Raw genomic sequence first — 16,602 nt, forward strand, 5'->3', positions numbered from 1 at the left:
TGCTCTACCACAACACCAGCATGTATCTGGGATAGATGGGGAAAATTTGTGTAAGAGTGCTGGGGTCCTATACCAAACTGTTTCAATTTTGTAACAATTTTGCTGAATGGCAACATTGAGGGAGCCCTTGTGGGTGTATTCATTAATGAGAGCCCAATCGTTGTCAGTGAGGGAAATCTTAAGATCAGATTCCCACGCTATACGTGCTGAATCTGGGGTGTTAGGTGTGTTGTCTATGAGTATGCTATATATGCAAGAAATCAAGTGTCTTTGTGGGGGAGATCTCATACATAGTGATTCAAAGGGCATCAATTGTCTTTCCATGTCTCTGTAGAGGCTTGGGAGGACATAAAGTGTCGTATCTGTCTGTATGTCCAGAATGGAAAGGAGTTAAAGAGGGACATAGATACTAAGTCCTCGTATGAGTGAGGGGATCTGCGAGAGAAAAAATGGTGTGCTAGTACATTGTCATGAGGCCATTCCTGACTTAGAAAAGAGTTGGAAACTCCCGATATGAAACTTGGGTTACCTCTTAATGTCCCTGCCACAACAAGGTAACACAGGGGTCCCACGTAGTCTGCGGGTCCCACGCAGCTCCGGTGGAGTTCTCCTTTCCCCCCTGGATCCCGCGGTCCTCATGCACGCGTGCACGCGCGCCGGGCGCGTTCCCGGCCTAATGGAGGAGGGGGGAGTGTGGTTGTGAGCCGTGCACGTTAGTGTGCACGGCACTGTACTGCGCAGGCGCCAGGCGGCAGATTTAAAAAGCCCAGAGCGTCAGGGGGCTGTAAGTGGAGACACAGGAGCTGTGGGCAGTAAGCATCCGTGGGGATTGGATCCAGGCAAACCTTAGACACCTACTCAGCATCAGGTTGTGCAGTTTAAGCATATATATTTATTGTGAGACTTTTTTATAATTGTAATTTTTATAAATTTTCAAAGCAAAAACAATACACTTGTGCATTGGAAAATTCAGTAAGCAGAGAAAAATATAGATCATAGCGAAAAACATTAGTTACAACAGACAGAGAAAAATGTCCACAAAAGCAGACACAAAGGTGAACTGCATAACCATGTCTTGTACAATGAGTAACAAACAGTTTATGTAAATCAAACAAACTATTCTGTTCAACAAGAGGCCGGTGGCCAAAAAAAAAAAGGCAAAACAACCGAACATTCACATGGTCATCATAGTGAGTCCCCGGGAGGGGGGGATAAGTTACCCGGAGGATTGGGTAGGGAAAGGTGGGGGTGGTAGCCAGCAACAAAGTGCCATTATCGGCAACTGCAGTCAGATGGATTTACCGGTAGGGGGGGGGGCCCCATATGCCGACCGATCCCAGGGTTCCCACACTTTATCAAACCGGGGAACCAAATCATGTACCGAGGCCATCAGATACTCCATTCTCCTAATTTCAGACACCAGTTGGAGTAATCTAGGCAAGGGGGGAGTTGCTCCAGACAGCCAACACAGCGGGATAAGCCTCTTAGCAGCAAGTAAAATATAGGAGACCAGCCGATTGGTATTTTTAGGTATACCTGGAATAGGGAGACCCAGCAAACAATGTAGGGGATCGATCGGGAGGGACACCCCCGTCACCTCCACCACCAACGACCCCACCGCTATCCAGAAAGGCTGTATCAAGGGGCATTTCCAGAAAATATGAAACAGTGACCCAACGTCAAGTCCACATCGCCAACAGCATGGCGAGACTGAGGAATCGTATTTGTGGAAGACATCGGGGGTCTTATACCAAAACATAAGTATTTTTATTGCTGTTTCCCTTTGCGTGGCACACTTAGAGGTTTTAAAGGTAGAGGACCAAATCCTATCCCATGTCTGCAGGGAGATAGGTTTGTCCAACAACTGAGACCATCTACTCATATACAGATCTGTAAGTTTGTTTTAAAGGAGTCGACTCATGGAGGATTCGGTGAATAGAGGAAATTAAATTAAGTTGATGGGGACCTTGAGCGCAGAGGTGCTCAAAGGCTGTGGGACTGTCAAGGATTAAAGTCAGAGATTTAGAGCTAAAGAAGTGTCTGACCTGTAGGTAGAAGTAAAACGAGTGTTTGGGGATGTCATATTTTTCTCGCAAGGTCTCAAAAGCATGGAGTCTACGTGAAAAAGGGTGTACCAGGTTTCTGAGTTGGAAAAGAGGGGGATCTAGCCACGGGGAAATCCTACCCATAGACAATCCATCAGGGATAGTAGGGTTAAATAGGACATTCGTGAGGGGGGGGCAGGCCGAGGAGAGGGAGTACTTTTTGTTACACTTTTGCCACAAGTCCAAAGTGAAGGACATTGGGGCCGTACATTGATGTCTAAGGTTAGGGTGTAGGCGGGGATGGGGCGCCCCAGATCAGGGAGCATGGGTGAACCGGATACAGGACCCCCTTCTCAATAGCAGCCCACCGACTCGTGGCATTAAGAGAGGACCAGGTAGCATTGATTCGTAAATGGGTAGCATGATAATATTTCACAATATCCGGAGCTCCCAACCCCCCACCCCCCGACCCGTAGGCGCAAACACCACTGAGCTGGCAAAGCGATGGTACCTGTCAGCCCATATAAATTTTAGGAAACGTCGTCTGAGAAGTTTAAGCTGTGGGGTTGGGATGGCAACTGGCAGTGTCTCAAAGTGGTAGAGCAGTCTGGGCAAGACTGACATTTTAAGGACGTTGATCCTGCCCAGATAAAGGGTATTTAGACCAGGTCAGTAGTGAATTATTTATATCCTGAAACAGAGCAGGAAAATTTGCACGGAACAGGTGAGAGTAAGAAGGAGTCAGAAAAACCCCCAGGTATTTGAGTGAGTCACTGCACCATCTATAGGGATAAGATTCTTTCAGTCTAGAGATTTGTGTGGCGGGGATGTGTATGGGATGGGCCTCAGTCTTGGAGGTGTTAACCTTGTACCCAGAAATACCCCCAAAGGATGTTAGTAGCTTGTGCAATGAGGGGAGGGAAATCTGTGGATTGGTAATAGTTAGCAAGATGTCGTCAGTAAAAAGTGATAATTTATACTCTCCCTGTTGAATCACCACCCCACAGATATCTGCATGAGAGCGTACGGCCTCGGCCAGGGGTTCCAGACATAAAATAAATAACAGCGGAGATAGAGGACACCCCTGCCGAGTACCATTTAACAGTGGAAAGCGAGGCGACAGAAAGGACGACATCTGTACCTGGGCAGTAACCGTTGAGTACAAAGCTTCAAGTGCCCTCAAAAAGGGGCCCCTAAACCCATATACTTTGAACAAGGTGAACATATAAGGCCAGCTAAGCCTATCAAAGGCCTTTTGGGCATCTAAACTAAGTAGAAGTGCGGATTTGTTGGTCCTATCCAGAAGGTCGACCAGGTTGATCGTACGGCGGGTGTTGTCTCCGGCGTGTCTGCCAGGGACAAACCCCACCTGATCTCTGTGAATAAGTTTGGGGGCAAGAACCGATAGCCTGGAGGCAAGGATTTTCGTAAATATCTTGTAGTCAGAATTCAGAAGGGCTATAGGCCTATAATTGTCTGGGATGGAGGGATCTTTACCCGGCTTGGGGATCACTGAGATGAAGGAGTGGGAAAAGTGTAGATGGGGAGGGGTGCCCTTTAGTAGAGATTCAAATAAAGTGAGCATGTGTGGTCCCAAAATGTCTAGATAGGTTTTATAGTAGAAATAGGGGAGACCATCAGGGCCAGGTGACTTATGCAATGGAAGTTCCCGTACTACATCAGAAAGCTCCTCCGCCGATACCATCTTATTAAGGGCCTCTAAATCACTCGACGAGAGTTTAGGGATTTTAAGATTGGAGAAAAAAGCTTTAAATTTCTCTTGAGTAAAGTGAAAATGGTTTTCTGGGGAAAGACAGTTGTAGAGTTTATGGTAAAATTTGCCAAAGATGTTTGAAATTTCATGAGGGCAATAGGTCCTACATCCTTTAGGCCGGGAGAGAAACTCAGGAAAAGAATTGAACGCGCGTGGACGTAGTTTGTTAACTAACATTTTATGAGGTTTATTGGAAAATTCGTAGAATTTCTGCCTCATCCAAAGCAGCGATTTGGCTGCCCGGTCGAGTTGTGCTGTTTTAATCTGTTCCCTAAGGAGAGTGACCCTCCGGAGCCTTTCCACCGTGGGGGCGCCCAGGAGCTTCCGCTCAGCCGAGAGAAGAGCAGAGGTTAGTGATCGGATAAGTTCGGACCTGTCTCTCTTCAATCTAGAGCTCTCTGCAATACAGGTGCCTCTAAAAACGGCCTTATGGGCCTCTCACAGGGTGGAATAATCCAGGACCGACCCTGTGTTCAGTTGGAAAAATTCCATAAGGCTCTTCACAAGGACAGAGTGGGAGCTTTCAGAATGTAAGAGGTGGCTGTTAAGCCTCCAGTGACAGGATCTAGGATAGGCCTGAGTGAGCAAGAGATCTAGGGTAATGGGGGCATGATCAGACCAGGTAATCGGCAACACCTCAGAGTCGACCACGTGTGGGATGAGAGGAGCAGAAATAAGAAAGTGATCGAGCCGCGAATACATTTTATGAACTGGAGAATAAAAGGTAAATTGCTGAGCCGTGGGGTGTTTGATCCTCCATGAGTCGAAAAGCCGATGGGATCTAATAAGCTGATGGAATGAGGTGGCTTGGGAAGCCATCCTCCTGGAGGGTGTGGATGAGAACAGAGTTTTTCTATCTCTGGAGGGAGACATGACCAAGTTAAAGTCCCCTCCGACTATCATAAAAGGCTGGGATGAGCAGTGAGGGGAATCAAGCAGGCCACTAAGGAAGTCAAGCTGTCCAACATTGGGGGCATACAGGTTGACAAGAGTCAGGGAGGTGTTAAAGTGTTGACATTCTAAAACTAGGTACCTGCCATGGGGGTCTGCATTGGATTTTTTAACCTTAATGGAACACGACTTTTTGATCAAAATCGCAACACCTGCCCTGCCTGTGGGGTCAGAGGCTAGGAAGGAGGTAGGGAAGTGTTTGGAGGCAAACTTAAGGGAGCCATCTGCTTTAAAGTGGGTTTCTTGCAACATAATTACGTCCGCACCGGAGGACCTGAATTCCTTCAGGGCCAGCCAGCGCTTACGTATGGATCCTAAGCCTTTTACATTATAAGGCAGAATTTTTAAAGCCATAAGGGTGAGTTAAATAGATAAGCATTTGTAAGTACCTGGGAATTGTGGTACAGCCTATTGTAAATAACAGTAAACCAGGGCATCATTGGACAAAATGTGTCTTTGGCGTCAGTTATACCACGGCGATGGGCAAAAAGTAGGAGTACCCAAAGCCAGGATAGCCTGAGGCCTAACCAACCTATGTAGTGCATAAGAAAGAAATGAAACTGAGCTAAAAGTGGACATAGTAGAACATAAAACATTAGTAAAATACATTAACAAAAACATCAGAAAAATAACAACAAAAATAAATAGAACTGAAAAAAAGAAAAGAACATTTGCATGACCTGAGGGAGTCATGTGCCTCAGGGGACCCAGGGAGTCAACCCAGGTCAAGAGGGTCATGGCCGGACTAACACCAGGGGTGGTCGGACTGAAAAGTGGAAGGGCCATCAACTCTCCTTATGAAATCGGAAATTAACAAATAACATTAACATTGTATAGTTCTTGTAGAAAAACTGAGCCCCATGGGATGGGGAAAAAGAGTCCCAGCTTGAAGAGTCAAGGCAAAGGACAAACTGAATGTTACCATAGCAACAGGAACTTCTCCCTTCCAATACACAGGGGAAAGGGAAAAAATGAGGGATTATAAGCAGCAAACAAAACTAAACCACAAGGGAACTGGCGAGAGGGTTCAGGGAGGTTGTTTGGAGAACTGTGGACGCTGAGGTGTAGAGAGGTGCCTCCTGGATTTGCTTCGCACGGGCGTCCAGATGCGGCTTGGAGTGTTGGGTAGCGGGCGAATCTGGGCTTCGACGGGATGCATGTCCTCCTCAGGAAGGGGAGGGACAACAACATCCCTGGGTCTGGCTCCAGCAGGAGGTTGGGGGGCCAGAGAGCGATGTGCTCTATCAAGGCGCCAGTCTATGTCCACGACCGTGGGGGCCAGGGTGTTAAAGAGGCCCAGGAGGTAAGGACATAGATCAGAGTCTCCCACAGTCTCCGGGATACCTCTAAAGCGTAAGTTCTGGCGTCTTTCTCTATTCTCCAGGTCCTCCTGTTGCAGCTGTAGTTGGGAGACTGAGAGGCAGAGGTTATGATTGTCCTCTTCAACGGCTTGGACATAGCTAACTATCTCGTCAAATTTATTTTCGAGTGTGTCCGTACGCTCACCCAGCTGGTTAATCTCCTTTCTAAGGTTCCACCGCAAGTTTATTTACCTCAGCCGAGACATTAGTTGTGATCTGTTGAAGCAAAAGGTGTAGTTTGGCGTCCAACTTGGCATCCAAAATAGCAGGGGTAAGGATCCCCTGCATTGGGGGGGGGGGACCGGGTCCGGGGGGCCTGGTGAGCATTAGCTGGGAGGGGCCAGAGCCCTCAATCCCCAGAGTTGAATACATAATGGCGAAGGGATCCGGCGGGGAATGAGAGGGTGCAAGTTGAGATCTCGTGACAAAACGATCCATAATAGGCCCTGTCTGCTGTTCAGGGATATGTTTGTAATGTTCCCGTTGCTGACCGATTTTTCCCATGGGGTGCTTTGGTACTGTAGATATAAGAAAAGCTTACCCCCGGATCTATTAGTAGCTAGCGTTGCTTAGCGGGGGTCGTGGAGAGCAGATAGACCCCTTAACTCATTTAAGAGCCACGATGGTTAAAGTTGATTGTGGTTATATTGATTACTGGTGACGGGTGCAGTCAATGCCAGGAGGTTTTATTACCCCTTCACCCTATGAAGCTGTGGTAATGGCAGCTATGAGAAACTGGGTGTAGCAGGGTGTAGCAAGATGGCCACCAGGATCCAATATAGGCCGGAGCCAGGGCCTTGCCTGGAGAGGGCTGCCAGAAACTATTGTTGCCTGGTGCAGTGGGATGTGGGTTTCAGTCCCTCAAAAACCCCCAGAGGTGTCCCAGTTAGGTATCCTCCTGGCATTGTGGAGGGGGGATTGGAGGGGAGAAAGCAAAGGAGAGCACAAATAGCCCCTCAGGGGACTCACCAGGCCGGAGGGATGCAGAGTAGGGGATCCCAGATGACTCCTATGTGCAGAGATGCAGCGGATGCAGCGATTCGGCGGCCGAGTATGTCCCCTCCGGGTTGCCTGGATCCACCGCCGGAGCGGCCCTCGGGGAGCTCCGCAGGATAGGCCAAGGATTATGGAGGCCTAGTAGGCTGCAAGATGGCGCCCGGCGAGGCGGCTAACAGCGGCTGCAACGGACCGAATCCCTCGGTTCACGGACAGCGGATGGCGGCCAAACACAGATGGATCTGTGGAGGAGCTCCCGGGGAGCAGGATGGTCTAGGTTGTGGGCACCTAGGGCGACCTGGAGCGGAGGATGGCACCAGATTGTCGGAGGTCCAGCGGAGCTCTACAGGAAAGTGTCCATCCTCGGTTCCGGCCGGCCACGCCCCCCCCCCTTATTGTGAGACTTTAAGCACAACAATGATTGCACTTGTACTAGTACCTCTGCATCTGCTTTGTAGCTTAGGACTATGTCTCCTCGTAAGAGGGTCTCAGGGGGAGGTAACAAAGGCACTGGTAAATCACTGCCTAGGTCCAGGGGTTCTAAAAGTGCCTCTCCTAATGTGGCAGCCCCGGTTTATGCCACTGAGGACTCCCTGAGGGCTACATTGGAGGGTTTTGAAGGGAGAATAATGAATTTTATGTCTGCTTCCCTAAAAGACAGCAGGAAAAGGGGTAGATCCCCTCCCTCTGCTGAAATTCCTCTCTCAGATGATTCTTCTGACAATGAGGAGAGATCCCTGTCTTGGGACAGGGATCATGAGCAGTCGGATGAATCAGAGGAAGAGGAGAGTTCCCCTCCTCCCAGGCGCTCAGAAAACAGGTGCAGTATTATACTGAATTGGTACGTACCACATTCAGAATGCCTGCTGCTGAAGTCGCTACGTCCTCTGTTTCTTCCCTGGGAGTCAGGAAAGCCCCACAGACTGCCTATTCCTTTCCAATTCCCTTAATGGATGAATTGTTGTATGAGGATTGGGGACATCCCGATAAACTGTTTGCTCCTCCTAAAAGGTTTTCTATGCATTATCCTCTGGAGGAGAGTTTCACCAAGAAGTGGGGGGTCCCATCAAGCTCTAAGCAGTGGCGAAGGCCTTCTCAACCCTCCTCTACAGGAAAGGCTCAGGGCCGAGCCCAGGGGCAGAAAAAGACTTGGGGGCGAAAGCCTGCCAAGCAGAGCCCAAAAGCTTCCTTGTGAAGGGGCGCCCCCGCTCGGCCGACTGGGGGGAAGGCTCCTGCAGTTTGCAGGAGCCTGGCGGGAAGAGATCCGGGACAAGTGGGTGATCTCTTCGGTATCTCTGGGCTACAGGCTAGAGTTTCAGGAGATTCCACCTTCTCGTTTTCTAAGGTCAAGGATCCCCAGGGATCCAGTAAAGCAAAAACCGCTATTTCTGGCCTTAGATTACTTACTATCCCAGGGGGTGATAGTAGAAGTGGACCCAAAAGAACAGGGTTCAGGGTTTTACTCAAATCTCTTCCCCGTTCCGAAGCCAAATAGAAGTGTCAGACCTATCCTGGATCTGAAGGATCTGAACCGTTTTTTTTACGCATTCCGGTCATTCCGAATGCAGTCAATTCGCACTGTGGTCTCCTCCCTGCAAGGGGGAGAGTTTATGGCATCAATAGACATCAAGGATGCATATCTCCATGTGCCAATTTTTTCCGCACACCAAAGATTTCTAAGGTTCGCGGTAGAGCGGCGCCATTTTCAATTTGTGGCCTTGCCGTTCGGGCTTGCTACGGCCCCTCGAGTCTTCACAAAGATTCTGGACCCTCTCTTGGCAAACCTAAGAGCTCAGGGTATAGCCGTCATGGCTTATCTAGACGATTTCCTTCTCATGGAGAAAACAGTAGCGTTCCTGAACCACAGTGTTACCAGAACGCTAGAACACCTGAAACGCCTAGGTTGGATTATAAACCTAGAAAAGTCGTCCCTACAGCCTGTCACCAGGTTGGAATACCTGGGTATGATCATCGACACCGCTCAGGGCAAGGTGTTTCTTCCAAGGCCAAAAGCCTTGGCCATTGGGGATCTGGTGCGCCTAATTCTGGGCAGGAGATCATCCCCCATTCGATTGTGCATGAGACTGTTAGGGAAAATGGTCGCCTCCTTCGAGGCCGTCCCATTTGCCCAGTTCCACTCAAGACCTCTGCAAAGATGCATCCTTGCGGCCTGGAACAGGAAGCCCCAATCCTTGGATCTTCCTATGCGTCTATCCCCAGGGACACGCAAGAGTCTCATCTGGTGGTTACAAACCAAGAATTTGCTGAAGGGCAAAACTTTTCTTCCTCTTCCATGGACAGATGGGGAGCAGTGTTGGAGGAGACGTGCTCGCAGGGGAAATGGTCTGCGATCGAGAAGCTATTGCCCATAAATGTCTTGGAGATCCAGGCAGTTTATATGGCTCTCATAAAGTGGTCTTACAGACTACGAGGTCTCCCTGTTCAGATTCAGTCCGACAATGCCACAGCAGTGGCCTATATCAATCACCAGGGCGGTACCAGGAGTCTGGTTGCGCAAAAAGAGGTGAATCGCATACTTGTCTGGGCAGAAAAGCATGTTTCGTGTCTTTCTGCAGTCTTCATTTCAGGAGTGAAAAATTGGAGGCGGATTTTCTGAGCCACCAGTAGTTGTGCCCAGGAGAATGGGCTCTGCACCCCGACGTGTTTCGGAACATATGTCACAGGTGGGGTACTCCAGACGTAGATCTGTTTGCATCCAGGTTCAACAGGAAACTGGACAATTTTGTGTCAAGGACAAGAGATGCACTTGCTCAGGGGTCAGATGCTCTGACAGTTCCCTGGGATCAGTACAATCTGATCTATGCCTTCCCCCCGAGCCCGCTTCTGTCTCGGTTTCTGGGAAGAGTCAAGAGGGAGACAAAATCGGTCCTTTTAGTGGCCCCAGCTTGGCCCAGGTGACCTTGGTACGCAGAGATCATGAAGTTGGCAGTAGGCAGGCCATGGATCCTCCCTCTCTGGCCAGATCTGCTCTCACAGGGTCCAATTTACCATCCTGCTTTACACAGTCTGAATTTGACGGTTTGGCTGCTGAGACCCACATTCTGAGAGACCGTGGCCTTTCGGGGCCAGTCCTTTCTACTCTGGTCAATGCCAGAAAGCCGGCCTCCAGGCTTATTTATTACAAAATCTGGAGGGCATATGCTTCCTGGTGTGAACTCAGGAAATGGCATCATAGAAAGTATGTCATTAGCAGGATCTTGGCCTTTCTCCAGTCAGGCCTAGAAATGAATTTGGCCATAAGCACTATCAAGGTGCAGATTTCGGCCCTGTCAGTGTTTTTTCAGAAGCCACTTGCATCGCATTCCCTGGTGCGGGCTTTCATCCAGGGGGCCATGCGGATAAGACCGCCTGTCAAACCTCCGGTATGCCCATGGGATCTGAATTTGGTTCTGCAGGGGCAACCATTTGAACCTTTGCATCTGGCTTCATTAGTTCTCCTGACTAAAAAATTGGTTTTCTTGGTAGCCATATCCATGGCTAGAAGAGTATCAGAGCTAGCAGCTCTTTCCAGCAAAGAGCCGTATCTAATTATTCATAAGGACAGGGTGGTCATGCATCTCAACAGGTCCTTTCTACCTAAGGTGGTTTCGGGATTCCATTTGAATCAAGACGTAATCCTACCATCCTTTTTCCCGGACCCACAGTCCGCAGAAGAAGAATCTTTGCACACTTTGGATGTGGTTAGGTCAATCAGTATATATCTTCAAGCAACTGCTCGGATAAGGAAAACTGATTGCTTGTTTATTTTGCCGGAAAGCCCTAGGAAGGGCCAGGCGGCGTCAAAATCCACTCTCTCAAGGTGGATTAGACAGATTATTTCTCAGGCCTATAGTGTTAAAGGGAAAGTCCCTCCTTTTCAAGTGAAAGCGCACACTACTAGGGCTGTAAGTGCTTCTTGGGCAGTGCATCACCAGGCCTCCCTGGCTCAGATCTGTAAGGCTGCAACTTGGTCATCAGTCCACACATTCACCAGATTCTATCAGGTGGATGTCAGAGGGCAAGAGGATATCGCCTTCGGGCGCAGTGTACTGCAGGCTGCAGTTTAGGTCCTCCGGTCCCTGGCGGTCTATAATTATGATCTGTGTCTCCCTCCCCTCAATCTGAGCATTGCTTTGGGACATCCCACTATGTAATGAAGCTCCTGTGTCCCGTGATGTATGATCAAGAAAATGGGATTTTTATATACAGCTTACCTGTAAAATCCTTTTCTTGAGAGTACATCACGGGACACAGGGCTCCCACCCCTCTTGGGTTTTATGTGGTTTCTTATTGCTTTGCTACAAAACTGAGGTGCCTCTCATATGGGAGGGGTTATATAGGGGAGGAATTCTCCTTAATTGGGGTTAACCAGTGTCCAATCACCAGAGATGCCTATATAACCCACTATGTAATGAAGCTCCTGTGTCCCGTGATGTACTCTCAAGAAAAGGATTTTACAGGTAAGCTGTATATAAAAATCCAATTTTTTATTTTTATTTAATAAACAAGTGTGATTTAATTGTACTTCTGTCTCAGTCTGATTCATGGTTTCTGACACCCTGTTGATTTAGAATCTGGTGAATTGTGTTAGAAGGTCTAGAGCATGGGTCTTCAAACTACGGCCCTCCAGTTGTTCAGGAACTACAATTCCCATCATGTCCAGCCATGTCTGTGAATGTCAGAGTTTTACAATGCCTCATGGGATGTGTAGTTTCGCAACAGCTGGAGGGCCGTAGTTTGAGGATCCCTGGTCTAGAGGCTCGAACTGCCCATGCTAGGAGTCTCCCAGACTTATTGCCCTGTTCATAAAACACTCTCTGGTGAAGTACGTATTGACATGTTGTGCATTTCCCAAGCTCCTCTAGTAAAAGAGAGCGAGTATGTGATAGTTCTTGTAGGGACTGCTGTGAGTGTGAAGACTTATGAGAAGCTTCCATTCAACTTATTTTGTCAATTAGTTTCACTATGGTCTCCTGGTGCTGCCTTTTGATTTTCGCTGCCTGAGCCATAAGTTCCCCCCGAATAACACACTTGTGAGTTTCCCACAAGGTGATTGGAGAGATGTCTCGGGAAGCATTCTCCCTGAAATACTTATGAATCCTGGCTTCTAGACGTGCGGTAAATTCTTCATCTTTAAGCAGGGATGAGTTTAATCGCCAGGTTTTAGTTCTGGAAATAGATTCTGGGAAGGTCAGGGTGACTGATATAGGGTAATGGTCTGACAGATACATGGGGTCTATTGTAGCATGTGTAAGATAAGTCAAGTCAGGTTGGGAAAGAAAAAAATAGTCTATGCGGGAGTATTTTTGAAATGGAATGGAATAAAATGTATAGTCCTTGACTGAAGGGAATAAAGTGAGCCATGTAGTGCCAGTCCCTGGAGCTGTAGTTTAATTTGGCGAAGGGCTCGGTATGACAACATGGAGGTACCTGAGGAAGTATCAATCTCTGGGTTCAGGGGAACATTAAAGTCTCCCCCCAAGAGGACCATGCCCTCCCTAAATGAGAGTAAGAGATCACTAATTTTCCTGAAGAAGGAAACTTGATGTTCATTTGGAGAATAAATATTCGCCAAAGTCAGTGGTTTAGAGGCATATAAGCCCTTGATAAAGACAAATCTCCCCTCTGGATCTACTAAGGAGTCTGAAATTTGAAAAGGTGTATGTTTCAATATTAGTATGGAGGCTCCTTTAGTCTTTGCTGTAGGGTTCATGGAATGGATGACTGTGTGATAGAGATTGTTAGTAAGTTTAGAAATGGAGTCTGAATGAAAGTGGGTCTCCTGGAGGAGCTTGGCAAGGGCAGACATGATTTGTGATTGTTTTTCCGGTACATTTAGGCCTTTTACATTAAGCGATACACACTTTAGCGATAAAGAGCTATGGGATTTCAAGTCTTTCTGCATGGTTCGATGAGGACTAGTATATAAGCTGTGAGAGGTATGTTCACTAGCCCGTGAATTAAACTGCGCTGACAGACACAAAGGTGGTCACACTGGAGAACGGGCTGATGCGGATGAGGAGCGAGGGATGGAAGGGAGGGGAGTAGGGAGAACATAGATGGGATAATGAGGGGGGTGGGGAATAGAGAGGGAGAGGGGGGGGAATAAAAATAAATAAATAAATAAAATAAGGGAAGAAGAAAGGAGGGGGTGGGAGATTAAGTAAAAAGAAAAGAGGGGGGGAAGGGGAGGGGTCAGAGATATAGAGACAAAAGAGATGGAAAGGGAAGAGCCCCAGAGAACAGGAAGGGTAGAAGGTAAACTTGTAAATATTACAAGTTGAAGAAGGAGAATACCAAAGGTGGAAATAGAAATGCTAGTCCACCCAAGGGACAGTAAGCTGGATGGTCAGCAGACTCACTTGTAGAACTGGGGGCAATGGGAATGTCTGAAATCACACACTGCTGCAATACGGAGGATCTAGGAAACAGTCGTTTAATGGGGATCAATAAAAAAGAGAGACAAGTAAGCTAGACCGCTGTGGAAGAAGCCAACAGTTTCCAAAAAAGAAAAGAAAAGAAAAGGGGAACGGGGTAACGTTGCTATCAGCTTGCAAGTATCGTACATTTTTAAACTACTGCCTTATTGTACAGAACCTTATTTAAAAACATATTCAATCCTAATAACTGAGTAAAATCCCATTACGCAAACCAAACAGAGGAAAATGGCATCCAAACCTGTGTACGACTTTATTGAGAATGGCATAGAGTGCTCATTAAGGAAAAAAGAAAAGAAAAGAATAATAATTAAAAAAAGCATTTTCCAAAAAGTCCTTCACTCTAGATTAGCTGCCTATAATGCTAGCGTAGCTCAGAGGGGAGGAGTAGCGATGTTTGTATTACCCCAGAGGCTAGGCAGACAATAATAGTAATGGTATTAGTATTATCCCCCCCCCCCCCCAAGAGATCCCATATTCTCAAGTTGCATATGTCTAAGAACTACTTTCTACTAAGCAAAACTCGTAGAGCAAGAGGTCTCCACGGATCACTGGTGCCCATCTTTAGTGACCCACAGTATGGACAGATTAGGCTATGGAGTAATGATAAGGTATCAATGCCAGCATGAACGAGTGCATCTGTCATCGAGTCAAGGTCCATAGCAGGCTCATGAGGGGGGCTCATTGCAATCCTGCAAGAGCTAAGGACATATATGAACTAGCATCAGTGATCCGTGGGACATAGTAATGTAGACATATAAGGGGGAAGGGGGGGAGCCACAAGTGGTGACATGACGATGTCCTCGACTGAAGGCCTCTAGTACTCCCTTAAGGTTTCAGTATATATAACTGTAGTATGGCAGTCACTGAGCATACTGGGTTCCTGATGATTAGTTCTTGTCATAAGGCAATGAAAGGCTGCATCAGTATTTTAAGCCTCATCACAGGGATAGGGTCCAGGCAAAACATGCTAGCCATCATTTGTCCCTGCAGCAATCATTACCTGTCACTCAGGGCTAGCAATATGGAGGAGGCTGAGTAAAGTGTAAAACAGGTTCAGACTATCTCTGGTCAAACATAAACGGCATAAGAGGGATTAAAACAATGTAAGCTTGATTTGTATGCACTTACAAGCAGGTAGTCAGATGAGCTTTAGGATGAACTTAGGCCTCAAGGCAGTCCCTGCAGGGAGTTGCAGGTGGTCCGGGACCGTGCTGGTTCAAGTCTCGGCGGGACACGTGGACTCCGGGTGAGGGAGGATTTGATCTCCGTCTCCTGGAACATTGCCTTTGTGCCTTTGGAGATGTAATGTGTGACACCAGGCGCCATGGCTCCGTTGGGAAGTGGAAGGCACACCAATCTGGAAGATCCGGCAGGAGTAGATCAAGCTGTTCGCAAAAGGATTGCAGGTCATCTGGTGAGCGTAATAGAGCAGTGCGGCCTCTAGCGGAGGCAGAGAGACAAAACAGAAACTTCCAATGATACTGAATGTTTTGGGTTCTTAATAACTCCAACAGAGGGCGCAGAGCTCTTCTGCTCTGTAAAGTAGTTGGTGAAAGGTCCTGAAAGAGTTTCACATCAGTACCATTGTGCAATACACGGCCTCTTTCCCTAGCCTTCCTCAGTATCTCCTCTTTTAGCGGACGTTCACTATGCAGCATATCACCTCCCTCGGGGGTTCATTGTCTCGGGGAGGAGGTCTGAGAGCTTGATGGAGCCTCTCCATCTCTATTGGGGAGTCCGACGGACGGTCTAACAAATCATTAAAAATGGCGCAGATGGCTTGTGGCAGACATCCAGCTTCTATCCCCTCTGTTACTCCCCTGACTCTAGTGTTATGTCGGCGACTACGATTATTTGTGTTGAACTTGCCTTATGGCCGCAGTATGACGTTGCGTAGTTTGCTCCACATTCGAGAGACGGGTAGCCACTGCCTGTATGTCCGTCTTGAGATACAGGATAGCTGCCGACAGGGTGTTCGTGATGTCGGAGGCTACTCTCTGCAGGTCAGATAAGCTCACAGATGACTTTGGATGTCTGGTCGGTGTCTCTCCCCTCCGATTGTGAGTCTGATTGTGAATCTGATCTTGCGCTCGGGGAGACGGGGCCTGAGGCCTGTGATGCCTCGTGGTTGTCGAAGCTGAGGGTATGGAACAGCTCCGGGATGTTGTGGCTAAGCTGCGTTCTGGTCTCCTTCAGTGCCCCGGGATGCCGAGGTGCTCCTGTTCGGCTTGCCCATGGTGAAAAGGCGTGATGGTTCCCTATAAGAGAGAAATGCAGTCCTCGGCTTGTAGGAGCTCTTTGCCTAAGCAGCCATCTTGGGATCCATGCAAACCACACCCCCCCCCATCAGCTGTTTTGCCATCTGTGTCCTATTGACTGAATCCTGGGGTGTAACCAGGATCACCAAAACTAGTATCTCCATTGGAAGATATCCCTTCTATTCCTGTTCTGTCAACTCAAAATTTGGGACTTTCTTTTATGTTCACGTTTAATGATAATGGTAAGTTGGACAAACAGAAAGAGTGAATGAAGGCATAGACAGCAATAAAACCTGACAGAGGTTCTAATCTCCCTCCACTCTATCCAAAACAAAAAAAAAAAAAAAAAATGCCTTTAGTAACACCTTAACCTATTACTTGTAGGTTGAGAACCCTGCATGCTGTTATTAGTTATTGTCAGTTTATTTTGGTGGGATTCTTGATATATGATATATTCCTGTTCAGCTCTAGTGTATGTGGATTGCAGGTCCACAAGAGTTTGGCATTTCTGTTTTAAGGGAATAACTGCTTCCCGACTGCCTCACGCATATATACTGTGGCAGAAGGACACGTACAGGCAGATTAACATACGTGTACGTTGCCCTTTAAGAGGCGGCATATGGGTGCGTGCCACCAGGAGGTCCCTGAGCATGATCACGGGTCTTACCGACTCAATGTCTGTGGGGATACCCGTGATCGTTAGACATGTGCACATTGAAATATTTCGTTTTGGAATTTTGTTTTCGTCCGAAAAATACATTTATTTCGTTACTCCCA

At 47.7% G+C, this 16,602-nt stretch overlaps 1 long non-coding RNA gene across 1 annotated transcript in view; it reads right to left on the minus strand.

The window, feature by feature from the left end:
* Nucleotides 1-14,975, minus strand: part of LOC143998263 (uncharacterized) — a 20,345-nt gene extending 5,370 nt beyond the window's left edge. The window contains exon 1 of the long non-coding RNA XR_013277811.1: nucleotides 14,696-14,975. This is a non-coding gene — a long non-coding RNA (uncharacterized LOC143998263). The remainder of the gene's footprint in view (nucleotides 1-14,695) is intronic.
* Between the last annotated feature and the right edge of the window lie 1,627 nt (nucleotides 14,976-16,602).

Source organism: Lithobates pipiens, unplaced genomic scaffold, assembly GCF_037356315.1.
Source record: "Lithobates pipiens isolate NorthernLeopardFrog02 unplaced genomic scaffold, aLitPip1_a1.2 Scaffold_19, whole genome shotgun sequence".
In the NCBI taxonomy this organism is placed as follows: Eukaryota; Metazoa; Chordata; class Amphibia; order Anura; family Ranidae; genus Lithobates; species Lithobates pipiens.